The 21630-nt window shown below is 38.4% G+C and overlaps 2 non-coding genes across 2 annotated transcripts; both read right to left on the bottom strand.

Moving 5' to 3' along the window:
* Positions 1-867: 867 nt before the first annotated feature.
* TRNAD-GUC (transfer RNA aspartic acid (anticodon GUC)) lies at positions 868-939 on the bottom strand. Its single transcript has one exon. It is a non-coding gene; the product is annotated as a tRNA-Asp (tRNA).
* Positions 940-1107: 168 nt separating this feature from the next.
* Positions 1108-1179, bottom strand: TRNAD-GUC (transfer RNA aspartic acid (anticodon GUC)). The gene has a single exon. It is a non-coding gene; the product is annotated as a tRNA-Asp (tRNA).
* Between the last annotated feature and the right edge of the window lie 20451 nt (positions 1180-21630).

Here is a 21630-nt window from a genome sequence, read left to right as displayed (position 1 = left end):
CTCAGGACGATCACTAATCGGCGACCGATTTCGCCACTTCCCATCAAGAAACAGGGAAACACCTCGACCCTCCTCCGGCCAGTAGCAGCGAAGTGAAGCTGCGAAGGTGTGAGCGAACGGCGTGCGGGGTGTGTGATGAGCACAATAGTAAAAGGATCTGTGCCGTACGATTCTCTCATGGACGATCACGATGGATCAAGGCGCATGCAACGACCGATGGGCTTTTCCGGCAAACAATTAATGAGTAGATACGGTGGACTCAACAAATATGTCTCCTATTTATTGGATGCAACGAACCAACTTTTTTTCTTTCTTCTTTTATTATTATTATTATTATTATTATTTTTAAAAAATAAAAATAAATGATGAAGATGGGATTGAAACATAGAACTTTATTTTAAAATATTTTTAGATCCATTTTTAATGATAAATGATGATCGTGTGACTCACATGTGTTGAAAATATCAATATGATCAAAAAATAATAATAATATACTTAAATATTAGTTTAAAAATAAATTAATATGATTAATGACCGGTAGATTGGCTCATTGAAGTGTAGCATATAACGTTTGATGGTGATGAGTAGAATACAGATTCCATGGTGATTATGGCGAGATCATCAACCCAGGTTTTAATCGTGCGGTCCAAATAGGATAATTAACAATGAGCTGATCATATAAGGTATTGATAGTTTAAATGAAAATTATTTAAATTAAACATCGATATTATTTTTTTTTCTAAGAAAAACGGTGTAAGAGTGATTTATATTTTAGTTAGAATTGATGCTGAATTTAAAATTGAGCGAGCAGAATTTTAAATTGGACAAATTAAACCAACAATTGAACGGTTAAAACAAAAAAATTAACGCCGTTGCCGGGGATCGAACCCGGGTCACCCGCGTGACAGGCGGGAATACTCACCACTATACTACAACGACCTTATGCTTAGGTTGGTCATGCAATATATATAATTCAACTTATTAATTGACAGTGAATTATACTCGGATTCCAATTGAATGGGTTAAATTTAGCAGATTATACCCAAAAATTCAACGCTGTGTAAGTGAGCAGAATAGATTATACATCAGGTTAAACCAAAAAAATGCCGCCGTTGCCGGGGATCGAACCCGGGTCACCCGCGTGACAGGCGGGAATACTCACCACTATACTACAACGACTTTGTGTTTGGGAGAGTCATGCCATCTTTGTAATTGAATCAGTTTATTGATAGAATGGATTATACTCGGATAATAAGTTATTATGATGTTAAATGGGCTGGCCCGAAGACCCAACTATTGCCAAAATCCAGTGATTTCATATTGCTTGAAAAATTGGAACCAGATGATTCTGATTCAAATTCTAGAACTACCGATTTTGATTCCGAAATCATCATTTTATTTTAATTTTTCTCTTAATGTTTATTTTTAATTTGTTTGCAGTCAGCTCGAAATCGAAACGAAAATAAACTGGAGGGTGATTCCGAAATGTAATTGCTATCCGATTCGATTTGGGATCGTGAAACCATTGATTGGTCCTGATTTCATGTTTGATCGATTCGTCTCCGATTTGATTCCAATCGAAACGGAAACCATTGATTGGGTTTATAGCTAGCTATTTGTAGGATTTGATGTGGTAATAGAAATATTCTTTTATCTCAAAAGTAATTTTGGAGCAATGATAAATTAGTAAGAAGGAAAGGTAAATTAAATTTTATATCGATCGCATGTTCTACTTACTCGTAGCGACCAACCAGCTTTAATTCATTACATTGGGTGTATGCAGCTGCTTTCGAGAACGCAAGCTAAATAAATGTACCATAATTATGTTCTTTGATGATATCATGGGTGACTTGGCATTGCATCAGCTTCGTCGTAGGAGATGATTCATTCACGTACGAATGAATTGACATAGAGTTTCTTCTCATAAGTCGACGTATGAAAGATGATCACTTAGCTAGGATTATCACAATTCCACCAGCTCATTTATCATGTTACCATCAGATCAACAAATATTATTCTAAGATTGTAGGGATTCTAAAATCCTTTTGCAACAATCGACCGGTCTCAAGCCTATAAAAACAGGATCTCACTGAATGTTATGTATGGTATTTTCACTTAGGATACAGCGTCAGAGAAGGAACTCTTGGGGCATATTTCCTACTATATTTTTTGCAGATTACTATTTCAGCATCCACTGTGATCATATGCTCTCAAAATCCTTAGGTTTTGCGATGCATTTCATACAATAACAAAAAAAGAAAAATTGGAATCAGATTCTCTATGGTCATGCACTTGGCAGACTGACAACCTCATTATTAATTATGTGCATTCTTCCGAGGCATGCAATTTGGTAGTATACGAAAAAGAGATGCAACTCAAAAAAACTCATTTAAGATGAATAATCAATTATCTAAAGATGGGGTAGTGCGGGAAGCTTCAACGATAGTGAAAGAAGGAGGCGATTCTTCCTGTGTGACACCTTTTATTTATCACATAATATTATCTCTATAAACGATCCTAGGGTTGCTCCTTTCTTTGAAGGGTTCTATTCTGGTTGCTTCATCGATTTTGCCCCCTTTAGCTAAAATATTTATGATCCTACTTTCTTTGTCTTTTTGCTCGGTTGAGGAGGAATCCACCCTCTCCTGGTCCAGCAGCTATGTCTCGGGTCTAATCCTTATCCAGGATCTCCTTAGGTTTGATCATAAACTCCTCCATATTTGATAAAATTCGTAAGTCTTCCAATAATTTCGGCGAGATTTAAGAGACCACCTTAGAAGAGCAGTGGAAACCTTTGGCTTTGGGGCCTTGTAGGTCTTTTCTTTTTTTTTTTTTTAAGAGAAAGTCGCCCCTCTTTGGAGACCATAAGTCTTGGATTAGTTCAGGTGTGACTGAACTAGCTCTAAACCCTACCGAGTCGTCGTATTTGTATTTAAGAGAGGCCCCTTGGTCCTAAATCCCTAGGTGTGCATACGACGATGCTAATAATCTATCCCAAAGTCTTTAATAAGCCATATATTGGGCATCATGAGGCTTCTACCTCTCTTGCTTCTAAGACCATGGTAGCTCTTTTCATGGCAACTCTCTGCCATACAATTTGGCTTTGAGAGTGTAGTTGTTGGAAAAGCTTAATAGCTATTGAGAAACTTTAATAAACCATCACATGCAGTGGAAGAGTGAAAAACAAAACCGAAAAAACTAGGTAATGCATGTGAGATGTTTTTACCCATCGGAGATAGTATATCTTCGAAAACATAAATCCAAATGTATAAATGAAGAAGGTCAGATATCTTTCTCTATAGTGATGATTCACACGATAAATGAAGTGGCAACACTCCTCCTTTTGTAGTGTGAATCCCCATAGTCTTCGTGCACCATCTCATAGTAGTGATAAAAAAGGTCGACCCCTTCTTACTGTCCTCTTACACTACCAAGAGGGCTGTCAGCTGAGGAGGAGAGGGAGGGAGGAGAATAGGAGATGACAGCTAATTAGGTTTGACATATGACCCCTTTCGTCCCCTCTTATTTATAGAGTTCCCTATCAACTCAACCCTATTAGATCCTAACATATTGAGTATTAGATCTTTATTTAACTACTATAGCATTTTAGATTAATAAATTTGTATCCAATAATGACTATTTACTCTTATTGTATCTTACCCAAAAGATCCAATAATATAGAGGCTTATTGGATATCCAATAAAATAGGGACTCGATGGATGTCTCATATCCAAACCTTTACTCGTTGCAACATCAACCACATGTGTGTGACTCTTTACTCATCACAATACCTATTATATATATGTGACTCTCTACACGTTGCAACATCTACCACTAATCAAAATTCCTTCTGACTTAGTGAATTATTATTTTCATAATAATTCACTCGACTTATCGACTATGGATATACTATGCCACTATGTTATAATCCCTAAATGATATAGGGGGATCCAATCTATTAGACTTATCTATCATCAATTATCATGTATCTATAGTCCTTCATCCATCTAATATCCCAAAGACCATATTTCAGGCATGGTACTTTCAGAACTATACAGAATCTACTCGAGTCTCACTATAATCAGATTCTCCCTAAGAACTCATTTCTCTCAATATGAATGACCATAGCTTGAGATTTGTCTAAGCAAAAACACATAAGATATTTCTCTCATGACGTCGAGAGCAGATGATCATCTATCGACACTTAATCACTCTCGTAAGGTTGGCTATCAATCTCAATGACTGACTGTACTATATCTAAAATTTATAGACCTATAAGTCTGATATCAAAGAGTGAAGTATTTATACATGGTATCCTTGGTGTCTCAAGTCTAAAGACTAGAACACATAATTGAGACCACATAATTGCTATCTAACAATGAGGTATCATTAACTATCTAGTATTTCATGAGCAGATCAATTAGTGAACTCATTCTCCAATAAGCACTTACACTGTGTTGGGAAACCTAGAGTAGCATCACATGTGCAGTAGAAGAATAGAAAAAAAAATCCTAAATTTCTCACAGAAAAAGTTTCTTGTCATCCTACGAAGATTAGTGCGTAAAAAACCATAAAACTAAAAACTACACATATGTGAAAAATATGTTACCTAAGGAGATCATATATCCTTAAAAATTTTCAGATCTAAAGGAGACAATGAAGGAGGTCAGATATCCTCATCTCTAGTGGTGATCCACACGGTAGATGTGGCGAAGACGCTCTTCAAATCGATGCACGATCCTCCTCTCCAAAGCACACCACATGATCAAGAAGGGGTTGACCCTTCTTGCTATCCACATGCCCCTAACTAGGGCTATCGGCTGAGTAGGAGAGGGAGGGAGGAGTATAGGAGGTGGTAGCCAAAAAGGGACTAGCCTATATATTGGGAAACCTTGGGCAGTAGCACATATGCAACGGAAGAATAAAAAATAAAACTCCTAGATTTTCAATAAAAAATAGTTTCTCATCGTCATGTGAAGATTGGTGTGCAAAAACTCGTAAAAACGAAAATTGTGCGTACGTAATTGATATATTTTATGTTGAATCTTGGATTTTGATGATGAAATTAATTGATAAAGTTATGATCTAATATGCGTTTGAGTGACACAGGATTAACTTCGATTATGGAAAGATAAATTGATTGAAGTAGAAAGAATCAGACGTTGGGCTAGAATGAATCATGTCAGAAGATTAGACGTCAAGCCGAAGGACTGATCGATATGCCAGAAGGACTTTATGTCATGAGTTCGAGTATCAGACCGAAAGATCGGGCATTATGCCAAGGAAATCAGAAGTTGCGGGGGGTTAATATACTGATTGGGTAATACGTCGAAGGAGAGGACAATACGCTGAAGGATCGGATAAAGTGCCAGATGAACCAATGACATGCTGGATAATATAGTATTCTCGCTTTGTAATCATTTGTCTAGATCAAAGTAGTATAGGGGGCAAATTGAGTTAGCTTTTGGTGTAATCATACTAATTCAATTAAGACCAATTGGGCCTAAATTGAGACTGATTTGGGTTCATTGGAAGGACCATTTAGTGACCCAAAAGTTGGGATAAGCGATGGCACTACCAAACTGACGATGAAATTGCCTATAAGCTAGAAAAGTCAAAAGCCTAGTCTCTGAGGTTGTCAAGCGGTGGTATCGCCAAATCGTGCGATGGTATCGCCAGACCGAGCGATGGTACCTCTTAGTGTTAATGAGTCAAACTAGGTGGTGGTACCACCTAATGTTAGATTAATAGACGGTGGCACTGCCCGTACCCGGAAGACCCCACTTGGGTAGCAAAAAAGAAGCAAGAATTATTAAGAAAAAAAATTAAGAAAACTCTGCCAAAAAGTTGAGTTCCCTCCACTTTGAGCATAGAAGTTGATATAAGGGAGGTGTGTGAGGGTTACGTTGTAAAAAGGGGGTGTAAATGTTCTCTCATGAGCCTGTCAAAAGGAGAAAAGAGTTTTAAAAGAGTAATTGATCTTCACCCATTGAAAGATGATTGTTAGTGGAAGTTGGTGGCCTGACGGAAGAGGAATCGGAAGTGGACGTAGGTCACGACGACTGAACCACTACAAATTTGGTGTGCTCTTTTCTTTACTCTTTATTTTTGTTGCTAATTGATTTAACTATCTACTACTTTTACTTGCACTCTATGTTTAAACATATTTCTGATATGTGCCTTATCAAATAAAGGTTTTACAAACTGACGTTTTTACGAAAGCACTAATTCACCCCCCTCTTAGTGTCGATTTTGATCCTAACAACCTAAAGAGATTATATATCCTTGAAATCCTACAAATCTATGAGAGAGGATAAAGGAAGCTAATTGTCCTTCTTTCTAGTGGTGATCCATATAGTATATGCAATAAAGACGCTCCTCAAATCGCTGCATAATCCTCCTTTCCACACACACTACGTGATCAAGAAGGGGCCGACCCTTCTTGCTATCCATACTATCACAGACTTAGCTGGTCTTGCCTAAGTCGTGCGGCACTCTTGTGTGTCCGTCCGCAAAGGTCGGCCTCCCCGAAACCTCCCATAGTCCCTTAGGACCTACAAAAGGGAAAACGGGTTAGAGAAAGTGCCTCACCCAGGATCCATAAGCAAACATTTCTGAAAACACTTCATAGATAATGTAAATTATAAACAGACTTTATAAGCTCTGAACGGTTGCACAATAAAGGGTCAAAATGGTCAACTACAGACCGAGTATCTCTCACAAGTGTCCACATGACACAACCTTTATTTACAAGCCTAAGAAGGCCACCAAACCTAACTAAAATGAGATTGTTAAGCATTCGACCATTCCTCTACGTGTTGTGCAAAGCATGAACAAACAGAAAGACATGGATATACATAAGTATTACATTAAACATCATGTTTAAAACTTTGTCCATGACATTCTCTTCCACTTATTCCTTCAACGTCCTTATCGAAGCCTTTGTCGACACTGCAACTCTTCGCCTTTGTTGAGTCTTCAATCTTCCACTCCAGCTGCAATGTGCCTCTTGGCTCCCAACTGTTCTCCGCTGCTGTTTTTGAGTAGTCGAACCTTTGATCCGCCATGATGCTTCAACTCGCCAATGACTTTGACTATAGTGTGGGGTTGTCTGAGTTGTGTTGATCCCTGTTGGTTCCTGCGGATCCTTTAAATGAAGGAAAAGACCATCCTTACTATGCATCAGTCTCTCAAATGCCTCGTGCTGCTTGAACTGGGTGGATGCTTGTTGGAGCTTTAACGAGCATCGCCTCATAAACTTATGAAGTTTTAGGTCCTTCCTCCATAAAATTTGCCTATTGACTCTTCTTTCACTTAGTTGTCACTTCCAAGTAGATTTACATCACTTCCGCTTTCAATTAGCATTCTGTTGGGAAATAAAGCGGATAATCTACTTTCAGTAGCACTAATCACCATTGGTGAGGATTTGACAACTATTATCTTCTAATATCTTCGAAAGGTCTTTGAACCTGTGTAGAGCTCCTCTGTTGGATAGATAAGAGAATTATGGTACTCGGTTTCGCCCATTCTCTTAAGAGTTGAGAAGGTAATGGTTTCTTAACTTTGCTCGCCTCCTCAAGGGTTGTACTCCATGCATCGAGCTGGTTACTAACCTTTGCCTGCTCTTTGTTCACACTTCTGAAGCACTTAAAGTGTTTGCACTCCTTGCATTGAGTTAGCTACTGCGATTCACCTTCTCAATGACATCAAACTTCTGGAATGCAAGAAGTTTTTACTCCAACTTAGAGTAAGTCTCTAATAGTTTTGGTTGTCTCTGGGATTTTACCGTCTTCTCTATCAACCCGATCACCTACTCCACTGAGTAGCAAAGATACAGGACCGCGTACTGCCTGCTTCGTTCCTTGGTCATGCACTCTTGCATGACCCGAAGTCCTTCACTTTCGGCTATCTTGATGAGAAGCTCGTTGACACTGGTCTTACGAAGTTCCTTAGCCTCTACCCTTCAGCCTTGTCTCAGTACTTGGAGTTTGCCTCTACATACTCCACCTCCTTAGCCCCTTTTATGACCAAGCACTCTCCCTCCATGAGAGCAAGGGATCAATGACTTTCATGGAAGTCCCACCTCTACGGTACCATGGCGCTGCTATGCCCATGGCCCTACTATCCGTCGTCTCGCATCTATATCTCTTTTCTTCATGATCAGTAGATATGTATCTGTGACACTTCTCCGAGTCCACCTCCATTCTAACTGATGCTTGATTTTGGGTAGCTAAGTCCCTTTGGACTCATCGTTACTTCCTCGCCTCTTTCGACCCCCTACTTCAACACCTTTATGTTCTCCAAGCAGTTCGCCTTAGTCGATGGAAAGACAGACTGTAACTCCCATGCATGGCCTCTACCATCATGTTGTAGGGTTTGTACCGATTCTATTCTCCTTAGCTTCCTTAATAGCAATGTTCGCTTACTCGACCTTGTCCTTTGACTTGCCGGGCTCCCTTAAGCTAATATGGGCTCTGGAGCAATCCAATTCTCCAGCTGCTTCGGTCATACCTTTGTATGATCAAGTCTCTCCCATGGGACTCGCTGGTACTTGTATTCAAACTTTTCCCTTGGTGGAACACAGCCCCTATATGCTGATAACCAAGGCTTTTATCTGATGCAAAACTCAATGCATGCATAGAAGACCCGCCTCTACGGTACCATGGCCTTCACTCCTTGAATTCATAGCCCTTCTTACCATCGTGTTGTTCACCGAAGTGGAGCTTTCAGTAGCTCCTGATCATACCTTCGTATGATATAGTCCCTCACGGGACTATGTTGTGTGTATCGCATTGTCACAAACTATTCCACCACGATCCGCTGCACCATGTCGCCTCTTGGTGACATCTCTATTGCATTCTGATCCTTGTGGGATGAACTCGAATTGTGATCCCTCCATGCGTGGCCTCTACCAATACATCGCAGGGTCTCTTCCACCTTCGATTTTGTTCGCTCCTTTGGCAATCGACCTTCATCCACCCACTCTTGGGTCATACCTAAATGAAGCACCGCTCTAGGACAGTCTGTCGCCTAGTAGCTCCCGAAGTCCACCGACTTCGCTGCAATTAGTGCACTATTGTCTGGATCATAGGCCTATGCCCCTACCAACACAATCTCCGCTGCAAACCGCTTCCTTCATAGTAACTTGAATGATAACACTGTGGCATATTCTTTACGAGTACCCGCCTTTGCGTTCTTTTGCCTTGTGCTAAGGCCTTCTGAACCCAACTTCGCCTCCGCAAGTTGAGTCACCTTAGTTCCTCCATCAAATGCTTCTCCGAGATAAAGTGCATGTGCCCAGAAACTCCCTTCATCTTTGGCACCATACAAGATGAGTCTGCTCCATTAGAATGAAGGACCCATGGAACAACATGATCCTGCTCTTGCCTCTACAAGAGTTCATGTCCTTGACCTCTGTCCAAGGAAAGCTCTGTGCCTCCGCTCCATGTTCCATCTTCTATGCCAGCTCACTTCATGCGGCTTGTGTGCTTCACCAAGTTACATCCAAGTTACTCTGCTCCTCGTTTTGCATTGAGTTGATGGTGGCCCTTGCGCCCACCATTCCATGGGTCAGCCCTCCCTTGAGTCTTTGATCTTCATATCGACTCCAAGTGTGCCTTCATTTGTGTTGCTTTAACTCACTCCCCCACTTGATCTTGTAATGCATCCACCAATGTATTCTCTCAAGCGAGATCATGTGACGACTCCTCGCTGCTCACTCGGTCCATTGAGCTTCGTGGAGTTATTGTTTTTGAGGTACTACTCCTCAACATATGTAGTATGTTATACATGATTCTCCCTCTAGAGAGTCGTGACTTATCCTTCCTAGATTTCTATCTCGTTGGAGCAATATCTATCTTCGTTTCCTTCTCTCTGAAAGTTTCGGAGACCACCATCCACTTGGGCTACTCCGCCTTACGACTGTGATTTGTTCTACTTCCTGCAAATGCACTTGCTAGATTATGACTCCACGTCAATACAGCCCCCGCTGCACCCCTCAAAGCCTAGCAACATGCTGAACTCACTACACACTTTAGCCTCCTACGGACGTATCCTTCTCATGCTGAAGAGAAAGTTTTAATGCTCCATGGCGTCGAGTTTCGGTCACCTTGGGATGGCCGCGAACGTTCCATCGTCTGCATACAAGCCCTTGCATGAGTACTGAATTCTTCGAGTTAGCAATTCCCCTCACCTCTATGAGCTTGCATAACTTTTTCTGTCGCTGAGTAACTCATTCCACCTTACATGGTCTCATCCTTTACCAAGCGCCTCGCTTGCCTTGAGCACCATCAAGTATGGTTGTCAACGTCGAGCCGTAGCTCGAACTCAGTCATCCCAATCTTTGTACACTACGCATTCTTCCAAGATTGCTTGTTCTCTTGGTGCCTCTTGCGCGAAGGGTTGACCATTCCTCTGAATGTCAATCTCAAATGCCCGCTCCTCCGAGCGACTCCTTTTCCCAACATCTCCATGTCCATTTTTCCCCCAAACGGTCGTGCGTGCTAACTGCCCTCAACACAGCCCCACTAGGTCCCCCACATTTACATGCCAAGTGTTTCTATGAGTGCTTGTCCTGCTTTGATATCATATGTCACGGACTTAGCTGGTTTTGCCTAAGTCGTGCGGCACCCTTGTGTGTCCGTCCGCAAAGGTCAGCATACCCGAAACCTCCTATAGTTCCTTAGAACTTAAAAAGAGAAAACGGGTTAGAGAAATTGTCTCACTCGGGATCCATAAGCAAACATTTCCGAAAACACTTCATAGACAATGCAAATTACAAACAGACTTTACAAGCTCTAAATGATTGCATAACAGAGGGTCAAAATGGTCCACTATAGACCGAGTATCTCTCACAAGTGTCCACATGACACAACCTTTATTTACAAGCCTAAGAAGGCCACCAAACCCAACTAAAATGGGGTTATTAAGCCTTCGACCATTCTTCTACATGCTATGCAAAGCATGAATAAACAGAAAGACACAAACATACATATGTATTACATTAAACATCTTATTTAGAACTTTGTCCATGACAATATACCTCAAACTGGGTTTGCCAACTGAGGGGGAGAGGGAGGAAGGAGTATAGGAGGTGGCAACCAAAAAGGGTCTAACTTATGCCCCTTTAGTTCTCTCCTATTTATAAATGTCTCTATCAACTTAACCCTAATTGATCATGCCCTATTGGATACTAGATCTTCAACCAACTACCCAAGCATTTTAGATTAGTGTATCTTTACCAAATAATCTCTCACTTGCTCGTATGGATATCATCCACAAGATCCAAAAATTCACAGGCTTATTGGATATCCAATAAGATAGGGACTCCAACGGATATCTCATATCCAAACTTCTACTCATCACAACACTTATCATATATGTGTGACACTCTAGGACCAATATCGAGCTAGCTATGAATCATACTTGTTAGAACTCTTTCTGGCTTAGTGAATTATTATCTCTATAATGTTGAATCTTATATTTTGATTATGAAACCACTTGATATGTGTTTATGATTTAATCTACGTTTTGAGTGATGCAGGATGCTTCGATCAGGATGAGACAATTAAAATAGGAAAATCATGTTGAGCCGGAGGAACATGTTAGAAGATTGGACGTCGAGTCGGTGGATCGGTCGACGTATCGACAGAAGGCTTCAAGCCGTGGATTCGGGCATTAGGCCAAGAATAGTGGAGATTGTGCCAAGGATATTGGAGTTGCAGAGTCAATTGGCCGATTGGGCAATAGGCCGCAAGAGAGGATAATGCTCCGAAGAATTGGACGAAGCGTCGGGGGACCAATGACATGCCGGACAACTTGATTAGATGCTTAGGATTAATTATCTAGATCGAAGTGTGTTTTACATGTGCAGGATTAACTACGATAGCTTGAAGACATAAAACAAGTCTACTAGAGTAAAGTTCGATGGGTGTTTGAGAGTCCGCTGAGAGTCCGAAGATTCATCGAAAGTGCTGCCGGAACCAACCGAGAAGATCACGATAATGAGACCGATTCACCTTTAAACATAGTTCCTAAATAATCCTAGTCATAGGTTCCTCGAGAGGGACATCGAGATAACCGGACAATCTGGTGTACTATATACCCGTCCATATAATGAAGACGACTAGTCTCATAGCTGCTCATATGGGGACACTAGGGATACAGTGCAAGTGCTCATTGGAGATGAGTTCACTAATTGATCTGCTTACAGAATGCTGGATAGTTGATGATACCTCATTGTTAGATAATGATTCCATTGTCCTAATAGTATACATAGTTCTTAGACTTTAGACACTAAGGATGTCCTATATGAGTGCTCCACTCTTTGATACTTGACTTATAGGTTTAGAAGTTTCAAATCTAGTACAGCCAATCATTGGGAGTGGTAGCCAATCTTACGAAGGCTATTGAGTGTCGATAGAGGATCATCCACTCTCGACATTATACGAGGAATATCCTGTGTGTTCTTGCTCAGATAAATCCTTGGTCAAGGTCATTAAGATTAAGAGAGAAAGAGTTCTCCGAGAGAATTCGATTAGAGCAAGACTCGAAGAGAAACCATATGGGCCTAACAGCACCATGTCTGATATATAATCTCTAGGATATTAGATGGATGAGAGACTATATGTACATGATAACTAAGGATAGATAGATCCAAAGGATTAGATTCCCTTGTATCATTTGGGGACTACGACGTAGTGGCCTAGTACATCCAAAGTCGATGGGTCGAGTGAATTATGATGAAAATAATAATTGACTGAGCAAGGAGTTTTGACAGATATGACTCATGGCCATCTCGATATTGAGCCTAGAGGATCACACACATATAGTATGCATCATGATGAGTAGAGGTTTGAATATGAGATATCCGCCAAAGCTCCTATCTTATTGGATATCCAATAAGCCCCTAAATTATTGGATCCTATAGATGAGTCCAATAAGAGCCAATGAGAGATTATTGGATTGAGATCCACTAATCTAAGAGGCTTGGGTAGTTAAATAAAGATCCAATACCTAATAGGGCACGATCTGTTAGGGTTAAGTTAATATATATAAATAGGAGAGAACTAAAGGCCCATAAGCTAGATGCTTCTTAGTTGCCACCTTCTATTCTCCTATCTCATTCTCATCCTTAGATAGTAGGTATGGAGATTCGGGTAGCGATTTGAGGAGCGTCATCACAGCCTTGCTATGTGGATCATTGCTAGAGAGGAGAGCGCTTGACCTCCTTTATTCTCTCATACAAATTTACAAAGATTCATGGATATACGATCTCCCTAGGTAAAAAAATATAACTATTTCAAACATGGATTTAAGTTTCATAGATTTTTTGTGCACTAATCTTCACATGATGACGAATACCTTTTTGGGAAATTTGGGATTCTCATTTTCTGTTCTTCTGCTACACATGTAATGTTTCCCCTAGATTTCCCTAAAGTGGTATTAGAGCTAGGTTGTTCATGTGAAAGAAATCTGGTGGGGTGTCCTCCCATTGGGGCGGCGTTAGCTCGCTGCGAGCACCGCTTCAAGCACTACTACCGAAGGGACGACGCTCGCTAGCAGGCAAAGGGGGTGCCCACCCACAAGCGAGCCTCCCATAGGCATATTGCCCACGGGCGAGCCACCCATGGGTAGAGGCAGCACCCACCGTTAGTGTAGTGGCCGTCGCCGGCAGGGTGGTAGCGATCGCAACACAACAGGGGAGAAGGAGAAGGGATTAGGGTTTTTCTAGGCAAATGATAGTTTTGCCCCCTCAAAATTTAAAATATTTTGAGTTCTGTCCTCTTTGTCCAGATTATCAAAATGCCTTTCATAATTCAAAAAATTTACTGCATGCCCCTAATTTTAGAAAATATCAATTAATTAAAAAATTAATTTATTATTATTATTATTATCTAGTAGTCTTGCATGATGATAATGTGTACATGTAATGTATGATGTAGACGGATAATCATGGACCGTGTAATGTGTGTACATGTGATGTGATTATTGCTATTGAGGCCTGTGAGCTTCCAATTTTTTTCTCATTTATTGTTGGGCCTGCGTGCCTATGATTAAGTTGTAATCACATGAGGAGGTGTAACAAGAGTGTGGAAGCGATAGTGAGACCCACGAGATCGAGACCGACAATCGCGACGCATGGAGATGTGTCGAGATACTAACGGAATTAACGAGGATGAGATGGATGATCACAAGACATGGAGACACACCGCTGCACATATAGATCTTGATGTGAGTGATTAGGCTCAATGGCTCGGGTTTGATCACATCAGGCTGTGGTCCATGGTCATCTGGTGTGATTGCTCATGTGATGTGTGATTGCTTGTACACATACTATATATGTATATATATTTGCATGCGATGTAGATATATATTAAATATATATATGTATGACATGTCATATTAGGAGACCAAATCAAAATCCCATCTCTCGATAATATTAAGTCAATAAATATGAGGTAATCAGATTGACCCACGTGGCCTTTCATCGTTATAAGTAGGAACTAATTCCCAATGTAGGTTGAGTTAGTCGAGTCCCTCGAAGCTCACCTATATCACGATTCGCTCTCTTGCCTACGATATAGAGATGTCACTGGTGACTTGAGGACATGGTATGCTTGGTCGAATCCCTCGAGGGTATATTATCAAACCAGGCTCATCTTGTAACGATGGTATTTACTTAACCAAACATTATAGTTGGTTAAGTCCCTCGAGACCATGGTGGTTCGGAGGTTGAATAACAAGGGAATCACAAGGAGTTATGATCGGTAAGAGTTGCCTACCTTTTAGGCTTAGTGTGATTGGTCGAGTCACTCAAGGTTACACTAAGATGTTGATTGGATCTTGATCCCCACTAGAAGTCTGCCGGAGACTTTCGTTTCATGTGCTGAAGGTGTCGTGTGACTTGCTAGAAAAATAGTGGGAGCAGATTAAGATAGAATACCATATCTTAGTTGTTTACTTTTTATAAAATCTATATGTTATTTGTTTCCACTGTATTTTTTTCGAAAAATATCGCTTTCAAATCCCTTACATGGCATACTTGATGTCAATCATCTCACTGATCTGAATTATATGGATTGGTACCACAACTTGAGAATTGTTCTCACAATAGAGAAAATCACATATGTCCTTAATATAATGATGCCTACGTCCAAGGAAGGGACAAGTGAGGATGAGATCACTCGCTATGTGAAGTACATAGATGACTCCACCCTTGCTTAGTGTTACATATTGGGCTCCATGACTCTTGAGTTACAGAGATAGCATGAAAAGATGGATGCCAGATCCATTCTTTTACATGTCCACAAACTGTTTGAGGAATAGGAAATGACTCAACGATAAGAGATATCCAAGAGCCTCTTATATGCTAGGATAACTAAGGGGACACCGGTTTAGAACCATATCCTAATGATGATTGAGTAGATAGAGAAACTCACAGGTCTAGAAATAGTCCTAGAGGATAACCTATGTGTAGATCTTGTGCTTTAGTCCCCACCAGATTTCTTTTCATAGTTTATAATGAATTTTAATATGAACAAGCTTGATATGACTCTCCCTAAGCTCTTTAGTATGTCGAGGGAGGCAAAGAACACTATCAAGAAAGAGAAGCTAGTTCTCTATACTAGTGAGACCAAAAAGGAAAGAAAGATAGAAAAGTCCATTAAGAAGGGCAAGGGCAAAGGCAAATCGGGTAAAGCAAAGGTTGCTAAGAATGACCCGGCAAAGGACAAAGGCCAATGCTTTCTTTGCGTCCAAGATGAGCACTGAAAGAGGAACTATAAAGAGTACCTTGCAGAGAGAGCGAAACAGAAGCTTAGAGAAACTTCAGGTACATTCATGACTAGTCTCTATTTGTTAGACTCTTATGATAATATATAGGTATTGGATACTTGTAGTACTTGTCATATTTGTAATTCGTTGTAGGTTCTGGCAAGACCTAGGAGATTGGCAAGAGGTGAGATGAACATCAAGATGTGCAATGAAGAAAAAGTTACTGTAGTAGCTGTTAGCAAGGTCACCATATATCTGCCTGGTGGAGCTATTATTGTATTAGAGGCATGCTATTTTATTCCTTCTATTATCAAAAATATTATTTTTATTTCATATTTGAAAGTTAGTGGATATAAATTAGTTTTGAGAAATTAGTGGTTTATTTATGCTAGACATTGCTCCACATTTCATAAATGTAAGTGTGTCCAAGAGGAAATGAGATGAGATGAATAGTGCATACTTGTGGCATAGTAAGCTAGGTCACATCTATGAGGGAAGGATTCAAAAGTTGCTAAAGGATATCTAGATCCATTCGACTATGAGTCATATGCAACATACGAGCCTTGCCTTCGTGGAAAACTGATCAACTCTCCATTTAGTGAAACTAGAGAGAGAGAGAGAGAGCTATTGAGTTGTTGGAACTCATACATATTGATGTATGTAGACCCATATCAATTTATGTCATAGGTAATTACTCCTACTTTATTACTTTTACTAATAATTTTTTAAGGTATGTATATTTATACTTGATGAAGTATAAGTTTGAAGCTTTTGAAAAATTCAGAGAGTATAAGAATGAAGTAGAGAACCAGACTGGAAAGAGTATCAAGACACTTTGATCAGATCGAGGAGGAAAGTTTTAGGATCAAAAGTGGCACTAAGAGGGGGCAGCGAGGGGCAAGGGGGGGGGGGGGTGTTGGGTGAATTAGTGCAACAAAAAAATTACGTCAGTTAGAAAATCTTCGTACGATAAAATCTAATTTTGACGAAAACCATTTCGTTTTTCTTGAATGAGGAGAGAAGAGGGGATTGGACAGTTTATAATGAAGTAAAGTTGAATACAATAAAGAAATTAAGTAGTAAGGAATGAACGCCCTAGAATTTATAGTGGTTCAGTCGTTGTGACCTACATCCACTTTCGATCCTCCGTTGAGGTCACCGGTATCCACTAATGGTCCTCTTTCAATAGGCAAAGACCAACACCTTTTTATAACACTTTCTCATTTTCATGGGTTTAGGAGATAACCCTTACAAGCCTCACATATCTTTATGGATGATTATAAAGCTAAAAAGAGGTAGAAGGAGGACTCTTCTCACTTTTATAACATTTTTAACACCCCAACACTTAGAGTTTTTTTTACACTTTGATTGCACTTTGTTACCCTTTTATGCAGACAAGGGTGCGATATTTATAGGCCCCAATGACTTCAAAATTGGAGCCAAAAAATGTTTCATCCTAGATTTCTGGGGTACTGACAATGGTACTGCCTAGTACGTGGGGCAATACCATCGCTAGTACTGAGCGGTACCACCGCTTGACGAAGTCTCGGATATTGAGCTCTAACGGTACCATCGCTTGGCAGGTATTAACTGCCGGCGGTACTAATGCCCAAACTACCTAGGAGACTATTCCCTAGGCGATTCCACTACCCTAGTCTGGTAGTGCCACCGCCAGACAAGGTCCAGCAACCTGGTTGGGCCTTGAATTCAGCCCAAACCAATCCAATTATGGGCCTAGTTGGCCCTTAACAGGGTTAATGAGATTACCTCTCAAACATAACCCTAATTATGTGCTAATTATAATTTTTAAGGCATTCACTAAACAAAATAAGCCTGGTAAGTCTAGGTTTCTTCTAGTGAGCTTCTGGCAATCTTCCGGTAGACTTCCAACGATCTCTCGACAATCTTCCAATGAACTTTCAGCAAGCTCCTAGACTTCACGACGATCTTCTTAGCGAGTTCCAATGAGCTTCTTCTCAGTCAATTCTGGCAGCATTTTCGACGAACCTCCAGACTTTTGACGAACTCTCGAACTCTAATGAAGTATTGATCTTGACTCTGGTACTTCATTTTACTTTATGCTTTGATCACTATCATAATTAATCATGCACACTTTTCTCAACATATAGATTTGATCAAATAATTTACTAATTGATTTCATTATCAAAATCTGAGATTCAACAATCTCCTCCTTTTTGATAACAACAATCAATTGATGATGGAGTTAACCTTAACTCCCCCTATCTATATGACATATTTGAGAAGAGACACTCTTTGATTCAATGTCTTTGAATTCAAGCATCAAAACGATAAGTTATATGCATTTAAACTTATCGATATGCATATCATGATACCAATCATGATTTACCATCTCAAAATACGATACCACGTATTTATCACAATACAAATGATGTCAAGGCATGACATCCATTTTTAAGTCCAATATATAATGATGATAGACAATCATCATTTTCATGTATGATATAAATTTCAAATATGAAATTTAGCAAGATTCAATTTACGATAAAAGATGACAATTCATCAATCCGAGATATGATACTAAGTATGATAAATTCGATACCTCATCATAATGATAGACATGTATCATTTTGATAGGAAATCAAGCATGATTTTAAGAATAAACAATTTCAAGTATCCATGCCACATTACGATAGAAATCAATCATACATTTTGATATTTTTTAAGTATTTATGATGTATTTGATGAAACTAGTCATATTTCAAGCATTCATAATTTATTCAAGCATTTATGTTATGATTCTTTTCACATTATCATCAATTTGCTACATTTCTCCCCCTTTGTCATCAACAAAAAGGAAATCATTTAACAAGGGAAGTGTTAAAAAAAAAACTATTCAAGTAAGTTCAACACCAATTTATCCAAGTTAGAAAAACTTTGCATGATAACTACTTTTGGATAAGCTAACATTTTTACTTTAGATGAGCAAAAGATTTTTAGTTCTTCTTGAGATATGTAAGTTTTTTTCTTCCTTTGTCATAAAAATAAGAAGAAGAGGAAGAAGAGTAAGGGAAGAATTCATTAAGAACCAAATTCATGAAAGGATTTGAACAAAGTCAAATCCAAAGTAATAAATGAGTATCATCAAATCAAGCTTTTATTTTAATAAAGAGAAAGGATTCATTAAAAGGATCAAGATGTCCATACAAAATTAAATCCTTATTCTTGCAAGTGATCATCATATACTAAAAGTCCATAAAAATTCTTCTTTCATGAGAAGAGTAAGGAAGAATTCATGGGAAAATAATCCATGAGTAAAACTTCATAAATCAAATTCATTTCTCATTAAAAATTCACAAGAGTGAAAACCACGAGAGATATATTTGTCAATTAATTCCATTAATGAAGGGACTAAGTGTATCAAAAATCATTAAGTGAAAGAGTATGAAATCAATTTGATACCAAGTAAATTGAAATTTCAGATTTCATGAAGGCCTTTTTAAAAAAAAAAATCGAGAAAGTCTGGAAAAGATATTCAACAAACTTATGCATTCGGACAATTTAACATCCCTAACTCTCTTCTAATTAAATCAAATTATTCTTCATTTAGCGGTTTTGTAAAGATATCGGCTAATTGATATTTCGTATTAATAAATTCTAAAGATATGTCATGATTATTAACATGATATCTAATAAAATGATGCCTAATGTCAATATGTTTAGTTTTAGAACATTGAATAGGATTTTTTGTTAAATATATTGCACTTATGTTATTACATTTTATGAAAATATTCTTAAGGTGAATTCTATAATTTTCTAATGTATTTTTTATCCATATAATTTGTGCACAACATTCACCGACTGGTATATACTTAGCTTTGGTTATAGATAATGCAATCGAGTTTTGTTTCTTAGAAGACCAAGAAACAAATACATGACCTAATAATTGACATATTCCGGATGTATTTTTTCTATCTTCTTTATATCCAGTAAAATCTACATCAGCATAAGCAATTAATTCAAATTTTTGAATTTTGGATACTATAATCCTAAATTAGGAGTTCCTTTAAGGTATCTAAGAATTCTTTTAACTGCTTTAAGATTATATTGCTTAGGATTATATTGAAATCTAGCACAAAGTCCTATGCTAAACATAATATTTGATCTAGTTACGACGAGATATAGTAAACTACCTATTATACCCCTATAAGTTTTTTGATCAAAGATTTCTCCACTTTCGTCCATGTCTAACTTAGTGGAGGTACTCATAGGAGTATTGATAGCTTTTGAACCAACTGTATTAAACCATTTTAGCAATTCTAATGCATATTTGGTTTGACTAAGAAAAATATCATTACTAAGTTGTTTGATTTGTAAGCCTAAAAAGAAAGTTAGTTCACCCATTAAGCTTATTTTAAACTCTTGGCACATACTCTTAGAAAATGATCGCATAGGGATTCATTTGTAGAACAAAAAATAATATCATCAATATAAATTTGAACAACAAGAAAGTCATTTTCAAAATTTTCAATAAATAATGTATTATCGACCTTGGCTTAAAAAAAATATTTTAGATAAGAAAGGAGCTAAGTTTCTCATACCAAGCCCTTGGGGCTTGTTTTAATCCATATAGAGCTTTAGTTAACTTAAACACATGATTAGGAAAAAGAGAGTTCTCAAATCTAGGTGGTTGTTTAACATACACTTCTTTCAAAAATAAAACAAATTAAGAAAGCACTTTTAACATCCATTTGAAATAACTTCAAATTATTACTACTAGCATAGGCAAGGAGCGTCCTTTTGGCTTCTAATCTTATCACATGAGCGAAGGTTTCTTCATAATTGATACCTTCTTCTTGGTTGAAACTCTTGGCCACTAATCTAACCTTGTTTCTGACCATGATACTAAATTTATCTTGCTCGTTTCTAAAGACCCATTTAGTACCAATAACTAAATGGTCATTTAGCCTCGGAACAAGCTTCCACACCTCATTTCTCTCAAATTGGTTTAACTCTTCTTGCATTGCAATGACCCATAAATTATCTTTCAATGCTTTGTCAATGCATTTTGGTTCAATTTGAGAAACAAAAGCGGCATTAGCACAAAAATTTTTAAGAGAAGAATGAGTTTGAACCCCCTTTGATGTGTCTCCTATGATTAGCTCCTTAGGATGAGCATCTACATATTTTCATTCTTGGAGTAAGGATGTTTCAGAAGAAGATGTATCCAAGTTGCTAGTTAGAGGAGAAGGTTTATTTAAATTCAAAGCATCAAAATTAATATCATCATCAAACTCATTTTTCTTAAATTCGGATGCGCTTGATTCGTCCTTGAGTGCTTCATTCTTCTTTGGCAACTCCTTTAGTTTCATATACTCATCGTTGGAGTGCCCCAGCTTCTTATATTCATAGCAAGCAGTTGTATTCTTTTTAAGTTTATTTTTATCCTTGGATTCTTGCTTCATAAAATTTTTAAGCTTTATTATTAAGAGTTCAAAGTCATCGTCACTTGAGCTTTTGCTTGAGTGGTCTTCTTGAGTTCTAAGTGTCAAATCCTTTCTATTATTTGGAAGGTTATTCTTATGTTCATCAAGTTCATTATGTGCCTTAGACGTCATTTCATAGGTCATCAAAGACCTAATAAGTTCTTCAATCGGAAAAAGGTTCAAGTTCGTTGATTCTTGAATAGCCGTTACTTTAGGATCCCAATTTTTAGGAAGAGATCGTAAAATTTTGTTCACAAGTTTAATGTTAGAAAAACTTTTATCAAATATTTTTAAACTATTGATGACATCCATAAAATGGATGTACATGTCAATAATAGTTTCGCTTTGCTTCATTCGAAATAATTTAAAATCATGCATCAAAAAATTAATT

This window comes from Musa acuminata, chromosome BXJ2-10 (genome assembly GCF_036884655.1).
Source record: "Musa acuminata AAA Group cultivar baxijiao chromosome BXJ2-10, Cavendish_Baxijiao_AAA, whole genome shotgun sequence".
Taxonomy (NCBI): domain Eukaryota; kingdom Viridiplantae; phylum Streptophyta; class Magnoliopsida; order Zingiberales; family Musaceae; genus Musa; species Musa acuminata.
The sequence above is the reverse complement of the archived record's forward strand: the minus strand, read 5'-3'. Positions and strand labels throughout refer to the sequence as shown.